This window comes from Ambystoma mexicanum, chromosome 3p, assembly GCF_040938575.1.
Source record: "Ambystoma mexicanum isolate Mex_15411 chromosome 3p, UKY_AmexF1_1, whole genome shotgun sequence".
Classification (NCBI taxonomy): domain Eukaryota; kingdom Metazoa; phylum Chordata; class Amphibia; order Caudata; family Ambystomatidae; genus Ambystoma; species Ambystoma mexicanum.
The window spans coordinates 1,115,321,480-1,115,348,061 of record NC_090925.1 but is presented as its reverse complement, the minus strand read 5'-3'; the positions used below and the strand labels follow the sequence as shown (position 1 = coordinate 1,115,348,061).

At 49.5% G+C, this 26,582-nt stretch overlaps 1 protein-coding gene across 3 annotated transcripts in view; it reads left to right on the top strand.

Moving 5' to 3' along the window:
• The first annotated feature begins 2,354 nt into the window (after positions 1-2,354).
• Positions 2,355-26,582, top strand: part of LOC138581278 (E3 ubiquitin-protein ligase RNF14-like) — a 221,707-nt gene continuing 197,479 nt past the window's right edge. The window contains exon 1 of one of the 3 annotated variants that reach the window (XM_069652481.1): positions 2,355-3,309. The gene's annotated coding sequence lies outside the window, so the exon portion shown is untranslated. The remainder of the gene's footprint in view (positions 3,310-26,582) is intronic. The other 2 variants (XM_069652482.1, XM_069652483.1) reach the window with 2 other exon arrangements.

The window sequence follows — 26,582 nt, the reverse complement described above, 5'->3', positions numbered from 1 at the left end:
TACCAGGAGCACATCATTTGTTACATGTCGTTTGTGTGTGTGATTCTGGTAGTGTCTGGTTTGGATGATATTGGTGATAAGTGACGTGTGCGTATGTTCCCCTTTTCTGGTTGCAGTTCGATTGTTGGTTGTGGTGGTTTTTGATTTTTTCTTTCTGTGTGTTGGTGATTCTGTGGGATGTATGAGGGAGTCAAGTGGGAGCGATTTGTATTTGGATATGATGTGAGGGTGTAAGAGGAAGAGGAGTGATCTAAGTAGCCCTCTGCAATTGTTGACCTGTCATGGCAACACCTCTTGTTGTGTGTTAGTTGGTTGGACTTGGACTATGTTTCCCCAGGGTGTCATGTTTGTGGTGACACCGGGTCCGTGGTGGGGCAAATGCGTGATCCCCCCCTGTTTTTTTTTTCCCCACCTGAATGTATGATTGGTTTCCTCGGCTGTGTATGGTTGGTGCCAGAGTGTGGCAGGCTCTGTGTTTGGATGTGGCAGGTCCAAATGGAAGGTGATTGTTTGGTTAGATGTTTTGGTGATGGGGAGATGTTGTGGTGAGTCTGTGGTGAGTCTGTTATGGAAGGGAGATGTTGAGTGTGGTGAGTCTGTGGTGAGTCTGTTATGGAAGGGAGATGTTAAGTGTGGTAAGTCTGGTATGAAAGGGAGATGTTGTAATGTTGTATTGTCTTGCCACTGGCCTTTATGCTTGCTGTAGAATGTTGGTGCATGAATGTAGCTCAGGAGAATGTTGGGTGGATCTGTGTGTGAATGTTCTGTGAGTGTCAGTTGGGGGCCTGAGCTGGGTTGAATGGATGGCCGGTGGGTCTGCTCCTTTGTGAGTGATGTTTATACCTTCCCATGTCTCTGTCAATGTTCACGCGTGCTGTAACTATAACAGCTCTCCCCCTCCCCTGTGAGGAGGGAGAAGATAGAGAGCAGCGTCGGCTGCGAAGGAAAGGACTGCTGTCGGCCTCACAGGCGGGCAGAGGGCTTCAAAAGGCCCAACGCAAGCGGCATTGGCCGCCTAAACAGGGGGCGTGCCCTGAACACATCAGGCCGCAACAACGAAAGCAGCCGTAAGCTCTGCAAAGGGTGCGGAGGGAGGGGCATGAGCGCCACCTGGCCGCAGTCCCTATCACTGGGGGTGCTCGTGCGGTCGGGGACGGTGTGAGAATGCCCCTCTGTGTGGCCACGAAGTGAAGAGTGAAGGGCGGCAGCATTGGCTGCCGCCGAACAATGAGGAGGTGCAGAGTCACTGAACGAGGTCAGGGGCCCCAAACAGCAGAGTTGGCCCCCTTGTGGGAGGCGAGCCCATCATCACCTGGAGCCGCAATCTAAGGAAGAAAGAAAATGCGAAGCCCGCGCGGCGCGAAACAAAGGAGGTGGCCGTGGCCTAAGTGATCCGGGCCGGGGCGGTGAACAGATAAAAAAATCGGAAAATGAAATCGGGGTGGAGGTCTGCGGCAGCCTGGAACAGATGGGGCATGGCCTCCCAATGCCCGGGCCAGTAGCGGGTTGAGGGACAATAGGTTGAAGAAGACATTGAGGATGGTAATCCCCGCACCACCTCTCTCCATCTGCCATCATGAAGCAAGGTGGGGAGGCATGAAGTAATGTGGCCTAGAAACTCTACTACTATTAGGTTGTGACAAGAAGAGTAAGTCTAGCACGGAGGGGTTGTAGCTCTCTGGAGAGCTTGTGCGCCCGTTTATACCTGTAACCCAGACACCCCACCACCAGCGTCACCCTGCTAGCTGCCCCAGGCAGGAAGGAAAGGGCAACAAGTGCCTGTCGTCCGTCACCAGCACCCTGCCAAGGGTGGCTCCCCCCCCAAGATGCATATGGACTTGGCCGATGTTGGCCCCCGGGCCTCCCCAGGTGCGGCTTTGCCGGCCACTGAACTGTGGTGTGACTGTCCTAAATGAACATTGGCGAAGATCCAAACTGGTCTCCTGCTACTCCACGGGTGCGCCAATGGACACTGTAGACATCCCCATGAAGGCTGCGAGCCGGCAGACTTGGATTTGTTTAAAATGGCCCAGTCAGTGGGCAATGTAAACTGGTGAACGTTGGTATATGTGGAATGCTTTATGTGGTGCCAGGAACCCTCATTGGTGCAGTTCAGTGAGAGGGGTCCCACTCACCCAGGTTAATAAAGAGTGCATATTTGTGGGATTGATGGTTTGTAGTGCTAGTGTGTGTAGTATGCTGTGGTGTTCCATTTATTTTGTTGCTATGAAAAAGGAGAAGTGTTGCATGTCACCCCTGTTGGGAGACATGGTAGCTCCCAGGGTTGTTGTCCTGGTCACGTGGGGGAACCACGTGACCAGGATAATAAAAAGAGTGAGCCGCTTCGGCTCGTCAGTCGATGTAATCCTGACTCCTGTGTTTTCATGCATCATGTTGGTGCAGCGCAGCGAGCTGTGGGCCCACCACGTGGCCCGGCATGAAGACAGTGCCCCTGCCGGGCAACACCGTCTATGGTGACTGATGATGCCGTGTGAGACGACTGTGGAGCCCCGGCCTGGGTGCACCCAGGACCGGGGCTGTTGGGTCTGCAGCTCTGGTGTCCCGAGCTGCGGAGCCCACGGGGTGCCCCTCGCTGCCCGCTTAATTGGTAATATTAGATCCAGTGAACCAGATGCCGGAGGGTGCCCCCTCTGGTCCGCCCATGCGCATGGATGCGTATTGGGCCGAGACCTGGTGATCCAGGCCCCCATAACAATGGCGACCTAGCCACACAAGCTCAGAGCGCCATGACATCTCTAGGTATGCACGGGGTAGGTGGGGAAAGGAATTTAGGGGTGAACGCTGAAGGGCAGTGTGGCACACGAAAGCTTTACTGGACCTTCTAGCCCGAATGCTGCAGAGTCGCAAAGGGCTTATATCTTGTGACATCAAGCATGACTGCATGAGCGTTTTTTTCCTTCATATCATGCATCACCGAGATCACAAAAATTGTATTTAAAGGAAGCTGGAACTACGACAGCCAAGTGACTGATAAACGCAGTATTAATCCTAGTCGATCTTGTAAATCATTGAACACATTACAGCCTTGTCATACTGCCGCTTTAAGAAAGAAGAGCCGCTGCTCTTCGACACGCCCTGTGTTGGTGCTTTGCGTTGCTTGGCAGCGCAGGAAGAAGAACTGCTCGTCGTCACACCCCTGGCACCCGTCCCAGTCTGACGTCACGAAGGCAAGTTTCCCATAATTACATCAGCCAAAACAAACACCGAAACCACGCCCTTCTGCAATACTTACATTCTTAAGACTAGTCTGTTGAAGCGGCACCTTCACTGCGGGACCTCCCAATTGAGGTAGGTTTTTATGTATTATATCATTTTTATTGTTTATATATTATACAATGCCAGTAAGAAACGTGTTGTAATGTATTGATATATAAAGCAGAGCAATTACGTCCCGGCCATTAAAAAATGAACAATTAATGAATGCAGACAACAGTGTCTAGCTGGTCGCGCACAGACTGGTCAGCCTTCAAGACACTTATTGCGCATTTTTCGTTCCAGGGCCACCGAAAAGCAGGAACGGGAAATAATGAAGGCGTTATATTCATGTCCTCCTGCTTACAGCGCGACGAAGAGTACACACATTGCTCTCTTAGCTCCTGTTTCACCCTCACATGCAGTATTGATATTAAGCTGTCCCAGGTCAGACCCGGGTAGTTCATCTAGTCCTGAGTTTTTTCTTTGGATTGTGGGACTTGAAGAGGTGACTTTGTTATGGAAAATCCAAACCTGCAAATAAAAGAATGAGAAAAAAAACAGGACTGTATGAACTAGTCGGGACGTTCCAGTATCTCTGGAGGCTTGCCAGCACAGCGTTTTCAGTGACAGTATTTTTGGACATGTATATAGGATGGGCCTAATTTATAAAGATTTGCACATGAGTGTAACAGAATGTGATCTGGTGAGGGTGGGATAGTCTCTGCGTTTAAGATTTTGATTAAAGTGATGGGGTGATTCTGTTTTTATTTTAAGTAAACCAAACAACAATACAACAGAACATAAATAAAACACACCAAACAACAACAAAAATGCAATCCCCAACTCTCCCCCCTATGAGCCTGTGTGGTGTCCGCCATCGGTATCCGCTCCGTGCGGTGGGGCCTCATCGCCCTCAGATCCAGCCGAGGCCGACCCTGTCCCAAACAGCTCGGCTATCAATGACTTCCATGCCGTGAGGGAGCCCGTTTCTTCCTCCTCCCCTGCCATACAGGCATCCCGCCAAGCCGCTGTCTCAGCATCTGCCCATTTTTGGAGATCTCGCCACCAGACCTCAACTAGTGGCTTATGACATTCCTTCCACCCCATGGCAATCCTACGTTTGGCAAGCACATAGACCAGATCTTTAAGTTTCTCAACGTGTCGGAGCTTACGCGCTCTGGGATACCCCCCCAGCAGACAGGCCCAGGCTGAATCCACTTCGAGTATAATACCCCTTCCCGCCAGCCTCTGCGCCACTTCACCTCAATAACTTGCGATCACTGGGCACGCTCAGAACATGTGTATCATGTCCGCATTCTCTTCGTTACACTTGGGGCACGCCTGGCGCCCAGCATCCCGAAATCTGGATATTCTCAGGGGGGTCATATATGCCCTGTGCGTAATATAGAGCTGTATCTGCTTAAACCTGGCGTTCCTCGATACCATTTTGTGGTACCCCAAGGCGCGCTCCCACAACCCATCCGCCATCGGGGCCCCCATCTCTGCTTCCCATTCCAGTCGCAAGTGCCCCAAATCCTTCCCAACCTTTGTCATTAACATCTCATACAACCTGGAGACCTCATGCCCACCCTCCGATGTGTCGTATATTATCTCCAACGTAGCATCCGGTTCATCGGCCAAGGTAGCTTCAGGCCACATACTCCGGATCTCCCGCACCACCCTAAGATATGTTACATATTGACCCGTGTGCAGCCCCGACACCGCCTCTAGTTCCTCGAACTCCATTAGGGCCCCGTCCTGCCAGATGTCTCCCATGGTGACCAACCCCACTGATTCCCAGTATGTCTGAAGGATTGCTCTTAGCTGCCCGTCTCCCTTCGCCAGTGCGACCAGTGGTAACTGCCGCACACACGGCGAGGGGTCGCCCATCATCCGGCAGGCTCGCCGCCACATGTCCCTACCCAAGGCCAGCATCTTAGGACGTTCCCTCATACAGGCATTGGCCACCCAGATCACCTCCCGCAAATGAAAGGGAGCACAGTCCCTCCCAAGCAGCCTGTGTTCAGGGGTCTCGTCATCCGAGAGCCACCTGGCCACATATTGCAATTGCGCAGCCACATAATAGGCCTCGAAGTTCGGCAGTTTCACGCCACCCTTCTCGTAAAAGTTTTGCAGTTTCCACTTGTATCAAAAACACTTGCCGGCCAATATCTCTGAGATATCTGCCCCACTTGTGCATAGGAGGCGCGCAATGCTTTTCACTACAGCACCGCAGCTCTCGCTCTCTTCGTTACTAGCACGGCCTTCTCTACTACAAAACTGTCTTTTCCGGACTACAGAAAGTTTCCCCTTCACTACTTCGACTATCCAAGAAAATCGAGCGAGAGCTGCACCCGCACAGCCAATGCAGGAATGAAGAATGCCAAGGGTTTACTTCAAAAAGGTATCTATGGTTGGACTTACCATAAGATGCCACCCCACGTCCAGGTGTGGGCTCCAGCCAACCAGACAAGCAAACTAAAGGGTATCAAGACAAACCTCATAATGGCCGCGCTGGTTAAAATACCACCTCACACCTCCTCTAAAGTAAGGAATTAGGTAAAAAATATATACCAGGAACTTACAACATAAAACAGGTCATTCACTCATTCAAGGCACTGACTATTTTTATGCCTGCAACCTCTACTAATTCCATACCCTTTTATTCCAATTCTACCCTTACCAAAACCCCTTGAATCAAAAAGAAACAACCCTTTTTCCCTCCTTGCTTTACCTCCAAAAGTGCACTCATGTGATCCGAAGCGCTCTGATGTGGTGCTCCATCAAGTCGTTCTGCACAGCTGGGCCATGTTACCATGCCCCTGGGGAGCAGACGGAATTTTAACCAATATGGTATCCGCAGACCTCTTTTTCACAGTGCACCGCAGTGAGGTGCCGTAGCTGAGTGGTGCGGGCAGAAGACCCCCAACATCTTGGAAAGCCTGGGGTCTCTTCGTGGTCACCAATTTTGTTGCGGTGGACCCCTAATTACCTCAACCCAAGTGGGTTCACCACCTGAGGAATGAGTGCACGTTTTGTATCTAAAGCAAGCTTATTGTACAATGTACAGGGAGCAGTTAGATGGTGTTGTGGTACCAAAGTAACCCAAGTCCCAACAAACCACATAAGTTGATACATTTTATAGATTTTTGCAACAGCTAAACACTCTCAGATACTTTATTACAATCCACCCCACAATTGTGATTGTACAAACCCTCTTTAAAGAAATCCCATCTTTCTCCAATTCCTACACTCTCACTGGTAGCCATTCTCTTAACTACCAGCTTCAGCACATATGTAAAACACACCTCCTTTTAGAATTTGTCTGTGGTAGGTCATGACATCATCAGACAGTTAAACATTTGTGTGTAAACATAATTCATTACTAGTAATAACTGGTCTAAGCCCCTTTTAACCTGAACTCTTAATTGTGCATGGTTCGCATAAATCCTTTAAGCGATATGGAGAAGGCTGGGTAAACCAGTTCATCTTCAAACTAGCAACAACTATCTCAATTCCCAGTTTACCTCCTCCTTTGGAACATTCTAATCTAAATAACTGCCATTTTGACCGCATACGACACATCTTGAGAATGCAATTGAAACTCCTGGGTCTCAATTACTTTAGCCATGAGCATTGACTCACCCCGTGTTTGTCAAACAAATAGCGAAAACCCTCTGTCAAGCTCCCTTGCATTCAAGAGATTATATCTACTTTCTGTGATACTTATCAGACGATAAATACTATGGTCAGCTCCTTCAAATTAGTAGACCATCGCTAAGGTCGTAGTTACTTATTCACCCATCCTCTGGCCTTTGAAACTCTGCAGAATCTGTTTCTGAAAGTCAGCCCTAACTTCTGTTTTAATCTGTTTTATAAAAAGCCCACTACATGTAGATTTATAAATCCCCTTTATATGTTTTCTCAGTGTGCATGCATGTTTTAATAAATACCATCTTTAATTTACAGTGGATTCTTGAAGGATAGGCCTCCTTTTTCGCATGAACATCATAAAAAAAAAAAAACTTCTCATTGCCTCTTCTGGGCACTCCATAGCACATTATGTCTGAATCACGTTTATATTTCATTTGGCAGTTTAACATTTGTCTTTCTACGCACGCTCAAGCTAATCTGTATCAGTTTAAACAAAAAGTAACACTAACATATTCCATCCACATTTAACTATACTGAATACATATGAAATCGCAACATCGTACTCCATTTGCTGCACCCCAATCACAAATATGGCACGCACAACAAAAATCAGTCTTCATTGGGGGGACCTTTCCTGACTACCCCAACACTATACTTTTTTTTTCAAAAACTTTTATTTTCAAACAACCTACTGTGGGTACAGAAAAGAACATAAATGACAGGCACAATCCAGGCCATTATGCTGACAGAGGAGCATGTGAGGCAAGTTAGAGTACGACATGAAACAAGGCTTTCTTTCTTTGTCAGGATTTTGGCTTGTAATGTGGCAATTTTGCCTAGGAGTGCTTCCTGGATGCTCGTGCACCAGTGGATGTCTTTGTTACAAGTGTCTGGAATGGGGGAGGGTGATTCGAGTTCTCTCAGGATATTGAAGAGCTCTTTGGTATTAGATTTGGCGTTGCTGATTCTTTCATTGTACATGTTTTTTTTAGACTGGATGATGGCTGATTTATAGATGTTCGATGCCAGTGCGTAAGATGTCTTATTAATAGTGGATGGTGACTGTTTCCATGCTAATTCAGCTTGTCTTTTGGATTTGCGGAGTGTTTTTAGTTTGGGGGTGAACCAAGAATTGAGGTGTGCTCGTGGTTTGGCTTTCCGAAGCTTGAGTGGTGCTATGGTGTTTATGGCCTTAAGGATAGTTGTGTTGTATAACTCTACTAGTTCAGTAGGGTTGGTCATGCTGGGTGAGAAGTCGATGATGGGTTGGAGTAACGGGAGGAGTTTCTCTAGTGTGATATTTTTGTTGTTTCTTGTGAGTGTGGGTGGGGCATTGGAGGAAGGCCCTGGTGTTTGAGTGCCTTTGTTGATGGTGAAGGTAATAAGGTGGTGATCGGTCCAAGCGCATGGAGTGTTGGAAAGGATGGTAGTGTTGCAGTTGAGGTCAGCTATCCAGTCAAGGATGCGGCCTTTGTTGTGTGTGGGTTGTGCGATATGGTGGGTGAGTCCTAATTCTGAAATTGTGTTGGCGACAGTGTGAGCTTTGTCATCTTTCTCATCATTGAGGCCTAGATTAAAGTCTCCTAGGATGAGTAGTCGAGAGTTAGGTTTGATATTGTCAGAGAGTAAAAGGGCTATGTCGTCATTAAAGGATAGTATAGGGCCTGGCGGTCTGTAAATGAGGTGGATGGTGATAGTGCTTGTGTGCGTTGTGGATAGTTTGAGGGTGAGTAGTTCCGCTGATGGCAGTGATTGGTTTTGTATGTGTCTTATGTTGATGGAGCTTTTTGCAATAATGGCTACTCCACCACCTTTAGCTGTTTGTCTGTCTGCACGGTAGATGGTATAGTCATTGGGTATAGCAAGTGATAGAGAGGGGCCAGACGCTGGGTGGAGCCAGGTCTCTGTAATAGCTATGAAGTCGAGATCATTGAAGGAAATAATGTCGGCTCTGTCTAGGGCATGGGCGACTACAGATCTCGCATTGATGAGTGCACCTTTGATGGTTTCGGTGGTGATGCATGATTTTTTGATGTGGGTGCGGGGGGAGGGTGCGTTCAGGCCGTGTGATATCTGGTCTGTCGGAAGTGTAGGGCATGTGCAGGGAGGGGCAGATTTGGTTAAGGTTATATTTTGTTTGTTGCCTAGATTGAGGAAGGATGCGGGTGTGTGTGTTCTGGATCTGAGTCGGGTAAGTCTCGATAAGCCTGAGCAGGGATAGGATTTGCTGGTAGTGAGGTTCGTGATAGTGGATTGGCCGATGGGAGTAGTTTGTGATGCTTCTTGGGGGCTGGAGGTGTCTGCTATGCGATGAGAGTCGATGGAGGAGGTAGGCTGGAAGGGGTTGATGTTGGGTAGGAAGGGGGTGGGGCAGGGTATGGGATAATGTCTGGGGCAGGCTAGTCTGCTGAGGCCATTGGGGTGTAAGCGAAAGTGTGGCCCTGTACAAGGGGTGTCATGGGGGACCAGGCAGAATGGGAACATAATGAGGAAGGTCCAGGTTATCATATCTGAATTTAGAGGGAACTGGCGCACAAAATCATCAGGGAGAAGCTAGTACGCAATGTTAGTGCACAATGGTGCTGCAGTGAGGGTACTAACGCAGAGAATCAGAGAAGTGCTAGTACACAATGCTAGTACACAATGCTAATACACAGTGCTAATACACAGTGCTAATACACAGTGCTAATACACAGTGTACTCTAAGCGACCATAAGGCACTACACAATGTCACAGTGGTCTCTAAGCGACCATAAGGCACAACACTATGTCACAGTGGTCTCTAAGCGACCATAAGGCACAACACTATGTCACAGTGGTCTCTAAGCGACCATAAGGCACAACATTATGTCACAGTGGTCTCTAAGCGACCCTAAGGCACAACACTATGTCACAGTGGTCTCTAAGCGACCCTAAGGCATAACACTATGTCACAGTGGTCTCTAAGCGACCATAAGGCACAACACAATGTCACAGTGGTCTCTAAGCGACCCTAAGGCATAACACTATGTCACAGTGGTCTCTAAGCGACCATAAGGCACAACACAATGTCACAGTGGTCTCTAAGCGACCCTAAGGCATAACACTATGTCACAGTGGTCTCTAAGCGACCATAAGGCACAACACAATGTGAAAGTAGTCTGTGTTAGACCGTACTGCAAAAACAGGGTTCAGTGAAGGCTTGAAGCAGTTCAGGTTGCTGGCTGGAGCAGTGGAAAAAAGGTTGCTGTAAGGGGCAGTATGCTTACCCCAGAGGAGATGGGCAGGGGATCTAGCCCTATGCTCGATGGCGTATACAGGCTAGAGATAGGCACAGTGCACAATGCCTTCGAGGTGGGCCGGTTCGAAGCCTGCTGGCTTGTGGTTGGCTCCCAGTAGAGGAGAGGGGCCAATCACGATGTTTGCAGGGTTGCGGGGCCGGGTGGAGGGCTGAAGATGCGACGGTCAGCCATCTTTAAATGGTGTGGACCTCGGGGCTTCAATTGGTGGCTGGATGCACTCTGAGTGCAATAATGGGGCAGATCCTGGCTGGAGAAGGCCACACTGGGCAACGCTTGAGCGGCGCGGATATTATTAAATAATCCGCCGCGTGTTGCCTTCAAGACGCGCGCTCGTGCTGCAGCTAGGGACTCGTGACATACCTGGTGTCAGGCAGGGCTGGCTACTGCTCCAGCAGTAGATGGAAGGAGCTCCTGCTCATGGTGGCTCTGGAGTGGTAGGGGCAGAGTTCCTGGTCCCTGGCTCCTTAGGCTCCGAACAGGCACCCAACAGGCCTTAGTGTGGCCTTTGTGAGGGCCGGCGAATCCGCCTGCCGGCGGATGCTCGTTCGAGCTAAGAGGCGGTCTCAGCCTCGTTTTGGCGCCGCGCTGCGCCCGGCATGGAGAGGTCAGGCAGGCCTCTCAGACGTAGTCAGGCGGTCTCTGTGGGCCTCGTCTGTGCTGCTGGCTGCTTCGGGGCGGGGGAGAGGGCTCCTGCCCTCTTCCCTGGGCAGATGATGTGGAGTGCAGAGGCACGGGCACCCAACAGGCCTTAGTGTGGCCTTTGTGAGGGCCGGCGAATCCGCCTGCCGGCGGATGCTCGTTCGAGCTAAGAGGCGGTCTCAGCCTCGTTTTGGCGCCGCGGTGCACGAGCATCCAGGAAGCACTCCTAGGCAAAATTGCCACATTACAAGCCAAAATCCTGACAAAGAAAGAAAGCCTCACCCTCACTGATAACATCACCCCCTCTACACACACCCACACCACCCCCCAAAATGATGACAATAACCTCTTTGAGTGTTCCACCATAACCATCAAAGAGGTTGAAGAAATAATCTACTCTCTTAAACCGTCCAAATGCCAAGGCGACACTTGCCCAGCCCCAGTCATTAAAGATGCAGCCAAACAACTTGCTCCCTTCATCACTTCCCTCATCAACTCATCTTTCACCTCCAATATAGTGCCCAACAACCTCAAGGACTCCTGGGTTCTTCCTTTACTTAAGAAGCCCACCCTTGACCCTAATGTCCCCACCAACTACAGACCCATTACGACTGTACCCTTCCTACTAAAAATCCTCGACAGAGCTGCCTATCTCCAGATACAGAACCACCTTGAGAAAAATAACTTACTAGGACTCAGACAATCAGGATTCCGCCCCAAACACAGCACTGAGACCGCCCTGATTGACCTTAAGACACAGATGGACAACATTAAAGACAATGGTAAACTAGCCCTCCTTCTCCTTCTTGACTTATCGGCCGCCTTCGACCTGGTCAACCACGACATCCTCTGCAAACATCTATCCTCAGCAGCCAAATTTTCAGATAACGCCAACGTATGGATCCATTCCTTCCTTAACAACAGATCCATGAGAGTCTTCGCACCCACAGCCTCTGCCATCCCAGCCCCAGTCACTTGCGGTGTCCCCCAGGGCTCCTGCGTCTCCCCCACTCTATACAATGTGTTCACGAAACCCCTCTTTGACATATTGGACCGCTTGGGTGTCATCTACACCAACTACGCAGATGACACCCAAATACTGATCCCTTTAACAGGCGACTACTCCACCGACCTCACTGCTCTCAACAACATTTACTCCATTATCCAAGAATGGATGGCCAAGCATGGCCTATGCCTCAATGACGACAAGACCGAGCTTCTTCTCCTAGGTTCCCAACCCAGACTTAATAAACTCGACAAACTCTATCAAGCATTCACTATAGACGGCAATAACATCATCGTCTCTAACAGCGTCAAAACCCTAGGAATCTACCTCGACTCCTCCCTCACACTGACAAGACAGATCAATTCCATCTCATCAGCCACTGCTTACACCCGTAAACTCATCAATGCCAGCAGACCTTACCTCTCACCATCCAACTGCACCACCTTAGCCAGAGCGCTAGTCCTCTCCAAAGTTGACTACTGCAATGCGTTATACTTGGGAACCAGTCAGAAAAACATCAACAAACTACAAGTCATACAAAACAACGCCTTGCGAGCAGCCCTGAACATACCCAAACATGAACACATTTCGGACGCCAGACGCACCTGCCATTGGCTATCCATACCACAAAGAATTGAATATAAAACCATCTCACTCACACACAAATGCCTAGCTAACCAAGCACCCAGATACCTATCCGACAATCTCAATCACCACACCCCAGCGCGCCCTACCAGATCAGCTCAAACACACTGCTTAAATATCCCAAGATTTAAGCTCCAAAAAGCAGGGGGCTCCAGCTTCCCCGTGCTTGCCTCCAAACTTTGGAATTCACTTCCACTCGAGCTGAGATCAGAACCGTCCTTTCACAGATTTAGACACAACTCCAAAACTTGGCTTCTATCCAAAGAAACGTAAACTGCCTAGCCCTACCTTACTAGCATGCACCAAGACTGCAAATTTGTAAATATGTAATCGGTTTGTACATTTCTGTTGTATTATTCTTGTTGTATTCATCGCAAGCGCCTGGATGCCCTAGGGCCAGGCGGCGCTATACAAATAATAAACTAAACTAAACTAAACTAAACTAAGGCCCCATTTCCCCCACACCCTCTGCATCCCATTTTAGTGCATTCGCCTCCCCGGGACCAAACTGCTTTACAGTGATGAAAAGTGCTGCAATAAAGAGGCGTGACCACAATCGCAGGTTTTGTTTCTGCATAGTCAATAAATGGGGTTCAAACTGCGACATAATTTGTATTCTGTACTTCGCCCAGTACTCTGATTTTGTCAGCAACCAAAGTGTGCCAAATCTTGACACACCAAATCTGGACCACCGGGCCATTCAACAGACTTCCAGTTCCGAGTTACGGTCCGTTTTGCAGCCAGGAGAAAATGACCAATTAGTATGGCCATTGGACCAGCCAGCGGGAACTGTCCATCACCCGCATCACCCAAAATGACTCCCCCAATGGGTCCATAGGAAGTGGCAGCCCTGTAATGTCCTTTATTTTGGATAGCACCTCCTTCCAGACGAGACCCACTTTAGGACATAACCACACTATATGGAAATAAGAGCCAACAGCATCACAACCCCGCCAACAAGTAGCAGGAAAATCTTCAATAATGTGGTGTAGCCTTTCTGGGGTGAGATACCACCTGTAGCAAAATGTATAGGAATATTCCTTGTCTGTGATACATCTGGAGGACTTAATCATCCTCCCCCATATCTTCAGCCACACCTCATCCTCAATAGGCCCAACTAGGTCAGCTTCACACGGTATCAGGTAATATTATCCCCATATATATGGTCGCCGTACATAATATCGCTGGGAAAAGGTTGTGGCGATATTATATGGGTGACCATATATATGGGGATTGGGGCAGCCAAAAAAAAAACAAAATTGGTTTGGGGGTTGCGGGGGGTGTCCCCTGCATGTTCCATGCAATAATGTCCCCACAAAAAAACGGCAATTTTTCAGCAATATTTTTGCATGGTGATATTTTTGTGGGGACATTATTACATGGAACCCTTCCCACTTAACCATGTACGGCAGACACACAACCGGGTCTCCTGTGTCCAGCAATTTATACAGTTTCAAGATCCAACCCCGTGATAGAACCACTTGTGATGATAGTTCAAGCGCAGACAGTGGTCTGTTAGCCCCATTATTTGTGAGTGGGTGAGAAGCCCAGTGCCGCAGCTGTGTATAGTGAAACCACTCTGTCTCCGGCAGGGTAAAGGTGCATTTACATTCATCAAACGTCATTGGGCGGTTTTCTTTAAGGAGCTGGTGTATGTACAACAAGCCCCCTCGCTACCTACTTCCCAAATCCCACCTGATCATGGCCAGGTTGAAAGCTTGGGTTGTCCCACACTGGTGTGAGGGGGCCCATCCCCATTGATACTCCCTATCTGCGGAGAGCCCTCCCCATGTAATAAAGTGTACACTTGGTTGTCGCAAGTAGAGAAAACCCCCAAATATCCTTTGTCTATGTAGGGCAGCTGCGCTAGATCCACCGCTGACTGGGCCTGCTCGATTAGATTGCATTTTGGTTGCAGGGCGGGTTGCCCACAGGTAAAAACGCGGGATAGCTGTGTGGCCAGGTTATAGCGGAAGACATCGCGTAAACCCCCAGCCCACCCACACTGACCTCAGCAGTACCCTCCTAGATATTCTGGCACGTTTATTCCCCCAGATAAATTTGAAGCCCTGGAGTGTGCTGAGTTCCAAGTCAGGGATTCTCACCGGCAACGCCAAGCATAAGTAAAGCAGGCGCAGAATCAAGTTTATTTTGACTGCCGTAATGTGACCAAACCAAGATATCTCCTGGCGTCCCCACCTGAGCAAGTCTTCACCCAGTTCCTGGAAAAGCACTGGGAAATTAGCCCGGTCTTACTGGTAATGTGAGCCCCCAGGTAAGGAATAGACTCCTGAGTCCATGATATTAGAGCAAGAGCCCTGATCACTCTTGTCTCTTGGGGCCTTAAGGACACATCCAGTCCATCTGATTTAGTATAGTTTACCTTGTACCCAGAGACCGGACAAACCCATCCATCTCCTGTAACAGCTCAGCTAATGATGAGCCGGTGTTACTCGGGGTAAGCAAAATATCATATGCATAAAGGGACACCTTGGGGATCGTCTCCCGAACCTGGACTCCCTCAATCGCCCCATTAGTCTTCAGTCGGCTGGCAAGCGGCTCCATACACAGGGCAAAAATCAACGGGGATAGCGGGCAGCCCTGTCTCGTTCCCCTGGTAATTGACAGTCTAGTCGACAGAGCCCTGTTAACCCAAAGGCAAGTGGATTGGTGTTGATAGATCGCCATTAACCAGCTGGTAAACCCACGGCCCAAATTGAACCACTCCAAAAACCCACAGAGATAGCTCCAGTCCACCCTGTCAAAGCCCTTATTAGCGTCTGGCGCAATGATGCCTAGGTCTATGTCTAATCGTCTCCCCACTTCCAATAAGCTGAGGACTTGCCACACATTGTCATGTGCACTGCGGCCCTCGATAAAGCCTGTATGATCGCTGTCTGTAAGTCCAGGGAGAACCTTCATCATGCGACGGGCTAAGCTTTTGGAAAAAAGCTTCAAGGCTATGTTCGTGAGAGTAATGGGGCGATATGAGTCACAACATAGCAAATCCTTGCCCGGTTTGGGGATCAGGATAGTTGTAGAGATTCCCATGGAAGGAGCAACCACTCCAGAAGACAGAAAGGAGTTCAAGGGGACCAACAGAGGGGGAGCAAGGAGCTCGCGAAATTACTTATAGAAGGGAGACGTGAAACCATTAGGACCTAGCGCCTTATTCTTCAGGGACTTGATTGCCCTTTCCACCTCCCCCAACGTGATTGGTACCTCCAAGTTTTCCCGGTCCTCAACAGAACGCAGAGTTCCGCTTTTGGAGTTTACACAGTTTGGCCACCAGGAGGCGATTGGCTTGATTCCCGTTAGCGTGGTAGACCTGTTTGGTCTTTAGCATCAGCCAAACGTGCCTCTAGTTCTTTCAGTGCCACCCTGAGTTTGCGTAGCGCCTTACGAGACCCCAATCTCTTGTGTGCCTGTTCACCCAGAGCCATCTCCATCTCCAAACCCAGTCTGACCAGCTGCCTCACCCTGGTGTAAGCCGCTGTCTTACTAATGAGCTGTCCCCTAACCACAGCCTTCATGGCATCCCATATAATTCCCTTTGTAGGACAAGAATTTTCATTTTTCATAAAATAATTGGAGATGACCACCCCCTACTCACTAATCACCACGGGGTCTCTAAGCACCGGGTCGTATAACCTCCATGGGCATCTGGGTCTCTCAGACCTGTCCAGCACTGCCAAGGAAACGGAGACTGGTGCATGGTCGGACAGGGTGCGTGTACCTAGTTACACCCCACGGATCCACAGGTATAGGGCACGAGGAACGAGAATAAGATCCAGCCTAGAGGAACCTCCATAAACATGTGAGTAGAAAGAGAAATCTCTGTCTTCCCTGTGAGCTTATCTTCATGTATCAACAACTCCCAATTCACGGAAGAACATGCCAAAAGCTGTGGAATGTGTAAAGTCTAACTTCGTAGGGGCCAGGGCCTTGTCAACTCGGGGGTTAGATAGCAGATTGAAATCCCCTCCCAAGATGATCTTTCCCTCAGCAAACGGGATCAACCTGAGCAGGTCATTTTCCAAAAATACGTCTTGGCCAACATTGTGGGCATACAAGGACACCAATGTGAACATCATATCCCACAACAGGGCCTTAACACACAAATAACGTCCCTGCGGGTCCTGAAGGACCTTGATTTTCAAGATCGGGATCTGCTCTCCCACCAGTATGGCCACCCACCTCCCCCCCGGAGGTTAAGAACTGGTGCAAGAATGGTCTATTTTTCATGCGTTTCTCATCCTGCATAAGCAGTTGTCATCTGCAGGAACATAATTGAGAGAGTAATATCCCTAAATTTGGCCAATACCGATTTCCTTTTCACTGGGGAATTCAATCCCTGCACGTTCCATGTCCCCATCACCATCAAGTCCTCCGCCTCACTCGCGATATCCGGTAACATTTCCACAAGGAACAAGGCCCACTGCCCCCATCACCGAAGCCCAGGCTACCCAGGCATTCGTTTCAATGAGTAACTGTCTAACCCACAGCAAACATTTATAATTTAACTTCCCAGCACCCCTCCACCAATCCCCAAACATGCTCCAACTTGAGCACTTTCTAGCCATCTAGAAACTTCGTCAGGAACCTGACTTGGAGGGCAGAAAAAAGCCATCACCCCCAGAAACTTCCCATCCAATCTCAACACCTGCAAGTCAACATCCACCCCACCCCTTGCCATCACAACACAAGCCCCAAGTACGCCCCAACTGACGCCGCCCCAAAGGAGACCACAGATCAGCAAATGAGTTAACACTTCAGGTCCCAATTGATTCAAGTCTTCTTGCTTGGCCCCTTCACCCGCCCCCACCTGCCCTCCTTGTGCCATCCCTGTAAGGGTACCGGATCATTCCCCTGACTCGATCCTGCTCACCTGTGGAGTCTCCTTCACACTCCCCCCAGGCTCAGCAAGCCCTCTGCCTCCCTCAGTGTTCTGACCACCCAGCTTCAACCCATGTGTGCGAAGTAGAGTGCCCTAGGACACGCCCATCTATAGGGCACCTCCCTTGCACATAACCACTCAGTCAACGGGCGCAGTGCCTTTTGCTCTGCAAGGGTCATCAATGCCAAGTCTTGATACAGGGAGAGTGACATGTTGCGTAAGGAGGTGGAGGGCAGGGGTCTGGCTGCAGCCATTATTAATTCCTTGAGTTTGAAGAAGTGAACCTGGGACAGTATATCAGCAGGCCTATCCTGGGTTGAAGCAGCACGTGTTTTGGTCCGGTGGATCCTGTTAAGTTCAATCTCCTGGTCCTCAGGCAGTTCAAGAATGGAACAGAAGGGATCTGCCACAAAGCTGGATAGATCTTCGCCTCGCGCTGTTGAGGAGATGACTTGGATCCTGATATTATTTATGCGCAATCAATTTTCCCCATCTTCCTGCTTGTCCTCCAGGGCCTCACAGCGGACTTCCAAGGCCTCCAAATGATTGGAGCACTCACCGACCTCTTAGGACTGCTCACAGAGGGTATCCTCCACCTCGGATACTCTGTTCTCGGTCTCCGAGACTCTTTTGGCCAATGCCAGGATCTTATGGGAGAGTTCCTCTGTGCTTTTATGAATTACGTTGCGGATTTCAGCTAATAGGTCCTTCAGATCAGACTTGGTAGACATCTGAGTAAGCATGGCTGGGAGAGGGTCGACCCCACCATGCACCCGGGCAGTCAACACCTCAGAGCACTTGCCCTTTTCTGTACATTGTAGCGTTGTGGAGATATCCCCTGCTTCACCGTTTTAGGAGTTTTAGCCATGCCAGACCTAGGAGTCAGCAGGCGGACAGATCCACCTGCGCTGCACAGGCTCCACTCCCAGGGGCCAGGAGTGTGTGCCCATGGTGGTGCTCACCAAGAAAGCACTATGTCCAGTCAGCAGAGTCCTCAAGAGATGCAAAGTAGAATGCAGGCTGCGCCAGAAGGCAATCAGACCCAAGTGCAGGCGCATCCAGTGCCGGGCCAGTACCTCATTCAGCATTTAGCAGACATGAGACAGTGCATCGAGAGAGGCAGCACATAGGGCGTGGGATTTGGGAGGCTAGCGAGCCCAGAGGTGACCCCTCCATGCATTTGCTATAGTATGGTGTGCCCAACAGGGGTGCAGGATAAGGCAGTCTGAATCAATTACTCCAGCAGCAGCCCCAGCAAGCCTCAGACCAGTGTTTGCTTTTCCCACCAGTCTGGGATTGAGAAGAAGGAACAACCCAAAGCAACAGCCTGTTATATCTATATCACATATATATGCACTGGCTCCCAGTGGCTGCGAGGATTAAGTTTAAAAACCCTCTGCATTGTACACAAGGCCTTCTGGGGCCTGGGGCCTCAATACCTTCAACTCTCTCTTCCTAAATATCTTCCTTCTCGAGCCCTTCGCTCATCCGCCTCCAACTCCCTCAGGGCTAGCCGCTTCTCCAAGCAATGAGTTGGTGGTAGATCTCTTTCCCCAGCTGGGGCCTCCCTCTGGAACAGCCTCCCTGAAACTTGAGGAGAACTATCTCCGGTTCCGGAAGCACCTCAAAACCTTTCTCTTTGCTTCTGCTTTTTCTCCTCCTCTCCCCTGCTTACCTCCTGGCTTAAACTATACTGGTTACCTGGCCACCCTCTGCTATCTGGCCAAGGTCACCTCCCCCGCCAGTCGCACACCTGCACTGCCTTCCTGGCAAACACCACACTTGGGGACTGTTTCTGTGTCCCTACAGTCCCACTACCAGCACTTGACACCTGATGCCTTCACTTTCCCCCTCTGCATTTTCCCCCTTCCCATGCACTTGCGCGATCTGAATGACACCTGGCCTAGTAGGATCGCTGTCTGTCTTCCTTCTGTTCCCCCTCCGTTGCCTCGAAACATTGCCTTGAAACATTTGTGTATAGGCGCGTTACAAATGCTATATCATATCATATATACCCTGCTGGACCTCACGTGGCGTAGGTTCAAAACTCTGCTATAGCACAAAAGAAGCTGTGAACCCGGTAACAGGGGCAAGTATAGTCAAGGTGCTGTTTTAGCGCAGGAGGAGCAGTGGACCTCGGTGTTATGCTGATACAGCAGCTGCCTTCCTTTAGTATCATGGCCCCTGAATGCTGTATAGCGCTGGAATGGAGACTGGGAGCCCACATGAGGAGGTGCCAATGGTAAGTCCACGGGCCACCCCCGCCCCGCAGGCACAGCAAGGAAGAGGGACAAGAAGCCATGTCCAGGGGCCCAGCCCTCGTAACTTCCACAGCATCCGCTTCAGTGAGTGAGCAGCAGGGGACCTCAGCCCTCCTCCGACTCACCGTTATTATTCCTGCCGCCACAAGTTCTCTGCCATCTCGGCCCGGGCCGGCTTCAGACAGGGAGCGCAGACTGACAGTGGCTCTGCTCACTCTATCGCGTAGCTCCGCGCCTGCTGTTTCATGCTCGTTGCCAGTATACCAGTGCTGCGTCTGCACTGCCCCCTCCAGCTCTCATCTCCAGCGCACCTCCAGAGCAGTAGCGCCTCCGGGGAGGGGGCGGCGGACACAGCCCACAGGGCGCACTGGATGCGGCTCCGACACAGGTCACCAGTCTGAGCCCCTGAACAAGCACACCACCACCTTCAGGTCCGGGGCCGCCATCTTCCCACCAGGCCAGTCACCCTCCATTGTGTCCGATCCTCGAGACACTGGCACCGTTGGAGCTGCACATTTCAACCATGCGTGGCCACAGGGCTCAGCGTGATCCCCACTCCAACCCCGTTCGAATTAGGGTGCTAGGAAAGAGCCATAACATGTTTTTCCCTCCCTCTCAGTGCTGGAGACACTCAGGCAGCCATCTTCCTGACAGCATACCTAGCCGCGCCCCCAACACTATCTTTTTTTAAACAAGAACATATCCTTGAACATTGGCAATTGCAGTAACCCTTGTGTTTTGCCCTCCCAACTCTCAGTTTTTCAGATATATTTTTCACTTATGAGGTCCCTCACTGCACTTAAAAAAGGCTGGAAGACAATGTGTCTTTCGGGACACAAGAATTCATTAACACTTCATTTAGATTATAAAAAAGACACTTATCTGGCCTCTTTATTCTCTTTAATACATGTTACAGAATCAACATATAGGATTAAAGCAAGAATTAATACATCACTGTTAGCTGTGTTTATCAACCCATCATCTTTGCCAAGCGCTTTACTGGAAACCCCAGGTTGGCAAAGAGCCACTTACCACGGGAACAGACTGGCAGAAATACGTCTACTTCTTTCAGTCCAGTAGAAGTCTAAGTGATCGATTTTTCTCTCCCTCTCTGATGTCTCTCTCTCTATTTTTATTTGATTTTGTGTTATTTATGCAGAGCACCTGACGAAATCAATTGTGTCTGGGTGCCGATGTGATAGATAACAGCAGCTCTTCTCAAGAGATTATTATCAAGTCAAGCATTCTTTATACAGTCCAGCATTCTTTATACAGTCCAGCGACCACCCATTGATATTCCCTTAGCAAAACAATTAGGTCTTCACAGCTTTGCGAAATGCTGTGATGTAATAAATTACAGCCTGGTATTTTTCCAGAGAGGTGTACTGTCAGTACAATTCCACAACTACTCAGCCGGTGCAGCCACTGAATTCCACTGACTTGTAAACAATCCCCGGTTTCTCATGAGAGCCGACAAACCTTGCCTTCGGCTTCTTGCGGAATGCACAACAAACTCTCCTGAACACAAAACAAGCTATCTTTCTACGGCTTCAGCTATAGTAGACAGTGTTCAGAAAATGAGCTTTTACTGAGGCTTGGAGTCAAATGTCCACTTGTACACCCAGATTGCATTTCAAATGGACTCCATATTTGAGTCAAAGATATTACATTTTTTAATGTATTACACCTTGCCTGAACAGCCCTGATTGTCCACCCAGAGTGCCCCCTCCCATAAAGTTCCACATTCTCTGTGTTTCTTTTACAAGAGTGGGTTTTTAGTGTTTTTAATTAGTTTGTTCGCATTTGATTGTTTAATTAAAATTCCTTTATTTTTTATAGAACCTTAATTAAAAGAGGTGAAGGAGGCATAATTTTCGGACTGTGCCTGTTTCACCTTTTTGATTGGGTCACTGCTTGTTTACTAGTAGTGTGGGTCTATGTAGGCAGTTTAGTCACTGCTCATCCCTGGTCTCCCGCAGACCAGTAGTCATTTTGTCACTTGGAACAAGTTATTAGATGCTTTTACAGATTTCTAGAGCTGCCATTTCAGAGCATCCCAGATTTGCATCTGCTGCCTCATACCTGATTCATGAGATCCTCTACTGAAGGGGAGCTGGTGATGCCTGCATCATACTGGAGGGGAGCTGGTGATGCCTGCATCACTTTCTGTTTGTGTTTATATCTGTTTGATTTGTATTGTCACTCTTCAGAATTCAACTTCTTCTAGGCGGTTAGCAAATCTTTGCTAATGAGATTTGTACAAGAGCATCTTGGAGATGCTCCAGGAATCTCTAGAATTGCTCCAGTGTAAGGATTTGTGGGGTCGGTTTATGAAAGCAGGTGCAAATCTGTGATGAGCATAGGTGTCTCATATTTGCAGCAGTGCACATCATTGTGAATGCATATCATACTGTGCATTTATGGTTTAATTTAGCACTCAAACCCATGCATATCAAAAGAAATACACCTCCTTACTCTTGCATGCCTCCTCTTCCACCCCTCATGCCCAATCCACAGGGAGGGGAAAGGTGGCACACTCATTGTTTTTCATGCTTTGCTAGTTTGTACATACTGGGATGCTCATGGAGCGGACATGGGTAGGTTGGTAACCAAAACATTTGAGCCAATTACAGACTTTCTAAAAAAGGAAAACACAACCCCCTTGGCAAAAACGACACCAGCAGGATCACCTTCAAAGCAGAGTCTCTGATTTTCGCAGTCACCATGGCTATCAAGGGCAGAGGTAAGAATGCCTAAAGAAGCCCTTCTGGCCATTGGACTGCCAACTCATCCTCTCCCCATGCATCTAGGCATGGGAGCCTAGAGTTAAATCCGTATATTGTGAGGAGAGGCAAACAAATCCAAGGAAAGGTTACACAATAGTGAGAATATCACACTGAACATTGCTGGTAATAGAATAGCTCCCATGATGATGACAGAAATCTCCTGCACAGGCCACCGGCCCTTTTCTTGTGAGTCCCCTTGGAGAGGATTGCCCTGACGTATAGCAAACTGCAGTTTGCCCATTCTCCCATCTCAAAAGTGATCTGTTCTACGAGTCTGTACCGACCCGCCACTCCCCTTGTTTCCATAGGCCATTGCTGAGTTGTTGTCTTTTCTGTCTACAGCTGATCTCCCAAGAATCCTGGGGGCTAAAACTGAGATTATCAGGACTTAATCGAATCCAAAATGTCAGAAGGAGAAAAAAACGAAAGTTATTTTACCGAAAATAACTTTTGGTTTTCTCTCCCCTAGAAATTTTGCACAACCCCCTTCCACCTCACCCTCTTATTTACCTATCGGTGGCACACCTCCTTGTGTGCCGCCGTCTCCTGCATCCCTTTGCGACGCCGGTACCCTTCACTTGCGTGGATGGTAGCCGGCGCTGCAGGGTCCTCTTTTCTATTTTTTTCTTTTTTTGTCTAAACTTTATTTCAACAGGTGCGGGGGTCACCCCCGCAAACCTCGCTGACATTACAGTGAACAAGAGTGCAGGGGACACATCCACAACCCCCGCTGCCCTTGTTCACTGTAATGTCACCGAATTTTCCATCATACATAATTTTCATACGGCCGAAATTCCGTCAAGTCTCCCATTCAGTTGTTTGTTCATTCCTTTGTATGGATTCCCTAAAACTCAGAACTCTAGTAAAGGGTGTTAGTTTCCTCCAGTTGGATGATCAGGAGGCCTCCTGCAAGTTCAATTTTTCCTGATTCTGACTGCTCTCCAATGTCACGTCCCATTCCAGACCACTGCCACCCATCGTAATCGTAATCACTGAGGCCTGCTGTAATGGAAATCGTTGCACAAGAGTCTCCTTTTCCAACCTACACTGCATTTTGTACCTCAACTCCTATGTGTTTGAAAACTGGAAGCCCGGCGGGGTCCAAGGGCGGCGGGTGTTTTGTCATCCCGCAGGGGTCTGGAGACCTGCAAGTGCCGTTGTGCTGATTGGCCACACCCCCCCTTCATTTAAACAGCGGTCTTCCCCGACAGGGTCCAAGGGCGGCGGGTGTTGGCGTCCCACAGGGTGTTTGCGTTGTCCAAGTACCAACAGCTTTGAAAGGTTACCACCAGGGGACACTGCTCAACACACAGTTGAAGACCCCAGAATGGTCAGTTTGACTCCCACATTGGAGAGGGTCTCCCGGCTAAGACCCAGGAAGACCTTGTCTTCCTCGCCACTAGAAGGAACCCCCAAGTACGGATATTGCTGTGGATAAAGGCAAAGGAAATACCGGAACGGAATTCCCTTCCCCTCGAACATCGGCCGGCATCCCCTGCCATCTGGTCTCCCTCAACTTTCCTGTTGTGCCTACCCTGCATTCACCATTTGATTCTTTGTCATGGTCTAGCGAAGTAGCTAGTAGCAGCGATGGGGAATCTCCCCCTAGATATCCCTGCTGGCTGTACCCAGTTACCTGGTCCCATCCTAGGAACCACTAATCTGCTCCTTGTCCCTGCACCAACTATAGACACCCATGCTGACCACCCCATGTGTACCAAAGCTCCAAGTCCCATGGTGCTAGCGGATATAGCAACCTGTGCCACTGTTGCTAAGCTTGCCTTTAGTTCTTTTTGCTCCTTGGGTTCTTCCAGTAGCGCCTGGATACTACCTCTCTTCTACAAGCCCTGGGGGCAGCTCCTTTCTACACTTAACCCCACTTAGAGCTCCCAACCCTATTGAACATGTGGATGCCCATGGTTCTAACTTGAACACTTACCTGCCAGCTGACGATGCCTGTTCCGCTAAGGGGTGCAAGTGTAACCAGGTGCTCTTTGAGTTGACAACCATCAGGGAACGGCTTACGGTCCTAGTAGGAAACCAGGGGAGGAGTGCCGAAATGGCACAGGGGGAGCCTTCCATTGCCTGTCACAGGGTCAAGGGATCTAGCAACTTATCCCCGGAGTGCCCAATGGATATGGATTGTGCGAAACCAGTAACACCCAAAGAACATGCTGAACCCAGGAAACCACCTCACATCAATGCTCCTGGCGAATCTGGAATCAATCCCCAAGAGTACTTTAGAGTGATTTATTTTAAGCCAACATCCTCCCCAATTGTGGAGCAGCCTTCATGCCCTGCAAAACGTTCAAGCACCAGCGTCCCTGGAGTATATGGTCGTTGGCACAGGGGGCGTATGTCTGGGCGCCATGATAAGGGTGCGTCTGGATCCACCATAGTTTACCTACATGGGGTACCAAAATTGGCAGAGAGCAAGAAGATACCAAAGGATACCACATTGAACAAGTGCTTGCACTGGTTGCGGACCGTGAAAGGATGTTCTTTTGTATCAAGAGAATCTATGGTGGGATACTCTAGAATTCGAAATATTGGCTCGAATTCCTGTGACTCTGTTAAACTGGTCTTTTGGGACTGGAGAGTGGCTAAAAGGGTTTTGGGAAGATATGGGTGGGATGGTCGGTTGGGCAAGGGTGGGATCTCAACCAGTCAGTACCTCCAGCAAGGTCCCTATGGTTGATTTGAAGCAACCCGATTTAACACACCCGTAACTGGTGAGAACCCTATTCCTCTGGAACGACGATAACTGGGGACCACTGTGGATGGATCTTTTTTGACTTGGCGTAATTTTGAATGGGGTTAGTTTCTCTCCACTGTTGCTCTCCCCTCTTATTTCTTTTATTTTTGGCATGAAGTGGTGTAATTTGATTTTGTTTATTAAGTGTATGTACTTTGATGGCCTCATGGCCGAATAAAGTTTGTATGATGATGATGATGATGATGATTATGATTGAAACTGCTGTTAGAACTCCAAAGAGTTTGTTCTCCACAGTACACACACACACACACACGCACACGCACACACGCACACACGCACACACGCACACGCACACGCACACGCACACACACTACACTCTCTCTCCATGTCTCCCTCTATCCCTCTCTCTCTCTCTTTCTCTCTCTTTCGCTCCCTCACACACTGGTTGCCATGTTTACCTAGACCTGAAAGAACACTGGCTGATGTTTGGTCCCTTGCCAGAAAATCCCTAACAGGGGTTGCGGCCTCGTTTCCTCAGTCCTCCCGAAGAAGACCCAATCCCCATGACATTCAGATGGGAGATCCGGTGGGGGCGTAGAAGAGCACCGGCCGCCCTGTGGCCTGAATGGGGAACACCAAGCAAGTCCAAGGAGTCGGGGAGAAAGCAGGACACTGCTCCCTCCAAGCCACAGCTGCAAAACCCCACAGGGGTTCACAACTGGCTCCCCACGAGGGTGGGGCACCACAGGGGACACAGAGAAGGGTGCCGGGCCACAGCCTCTACCCCCCGGCTCTGCTCTTGAGGGAGGAGTGATCTACAGAGAGGATAAGTTCTCCACAGGCAGAGTTGCCCAGAATCAGGGAAGAAGCACCCAACCTTGAAGGGAAGCCCATTAATTCCTATCATTAAGGGGCTGCACAAGGACAAAGCAAGCTTGTATGCAACTCGACCACAAACTCCTTACATGCATAACAGGGGCAATATAAGAGTGCAGGCAATTGGGCATCTCATGCAGGCCCCACCCGAAAGAGTCCCAAACAAATCACAACCCACGGGCACAACTAAGGACCCAAAAGAGTGAACAGCCAAAGAGACAAGGCCAATCCTATAACTGCAGCCCGAAGGCATATACAGTAGGGGGGGACCGCTGCGAGCCCGGGACAGGGGGAGACAGCGAAGAACACTCTACAGAGCAAGGAAGCCACGGAAGAGAGCACCCGGCTCTGCAAAGATCGCCCCGGGGTCCAGAGGAGGGGGAAGGGATTCTCCTGCAAGGCCTAACCCTCAAGACCTCAAAAAAAATCAGAAGAATCAAGAATCTGTGAACAGGGGCACTGCAAAAGGGAGGGGCTCTGGTCCGAGGGATAGGGGATGCTCAGCAGGACGTTACAAGGGGGTCCAGACCCAAGACTACAAAAGACAGAGATGTCCCCAATCGAAGGGCCTGGAGGAGGATGTCGATGAGCAAGGGCAAGGACCA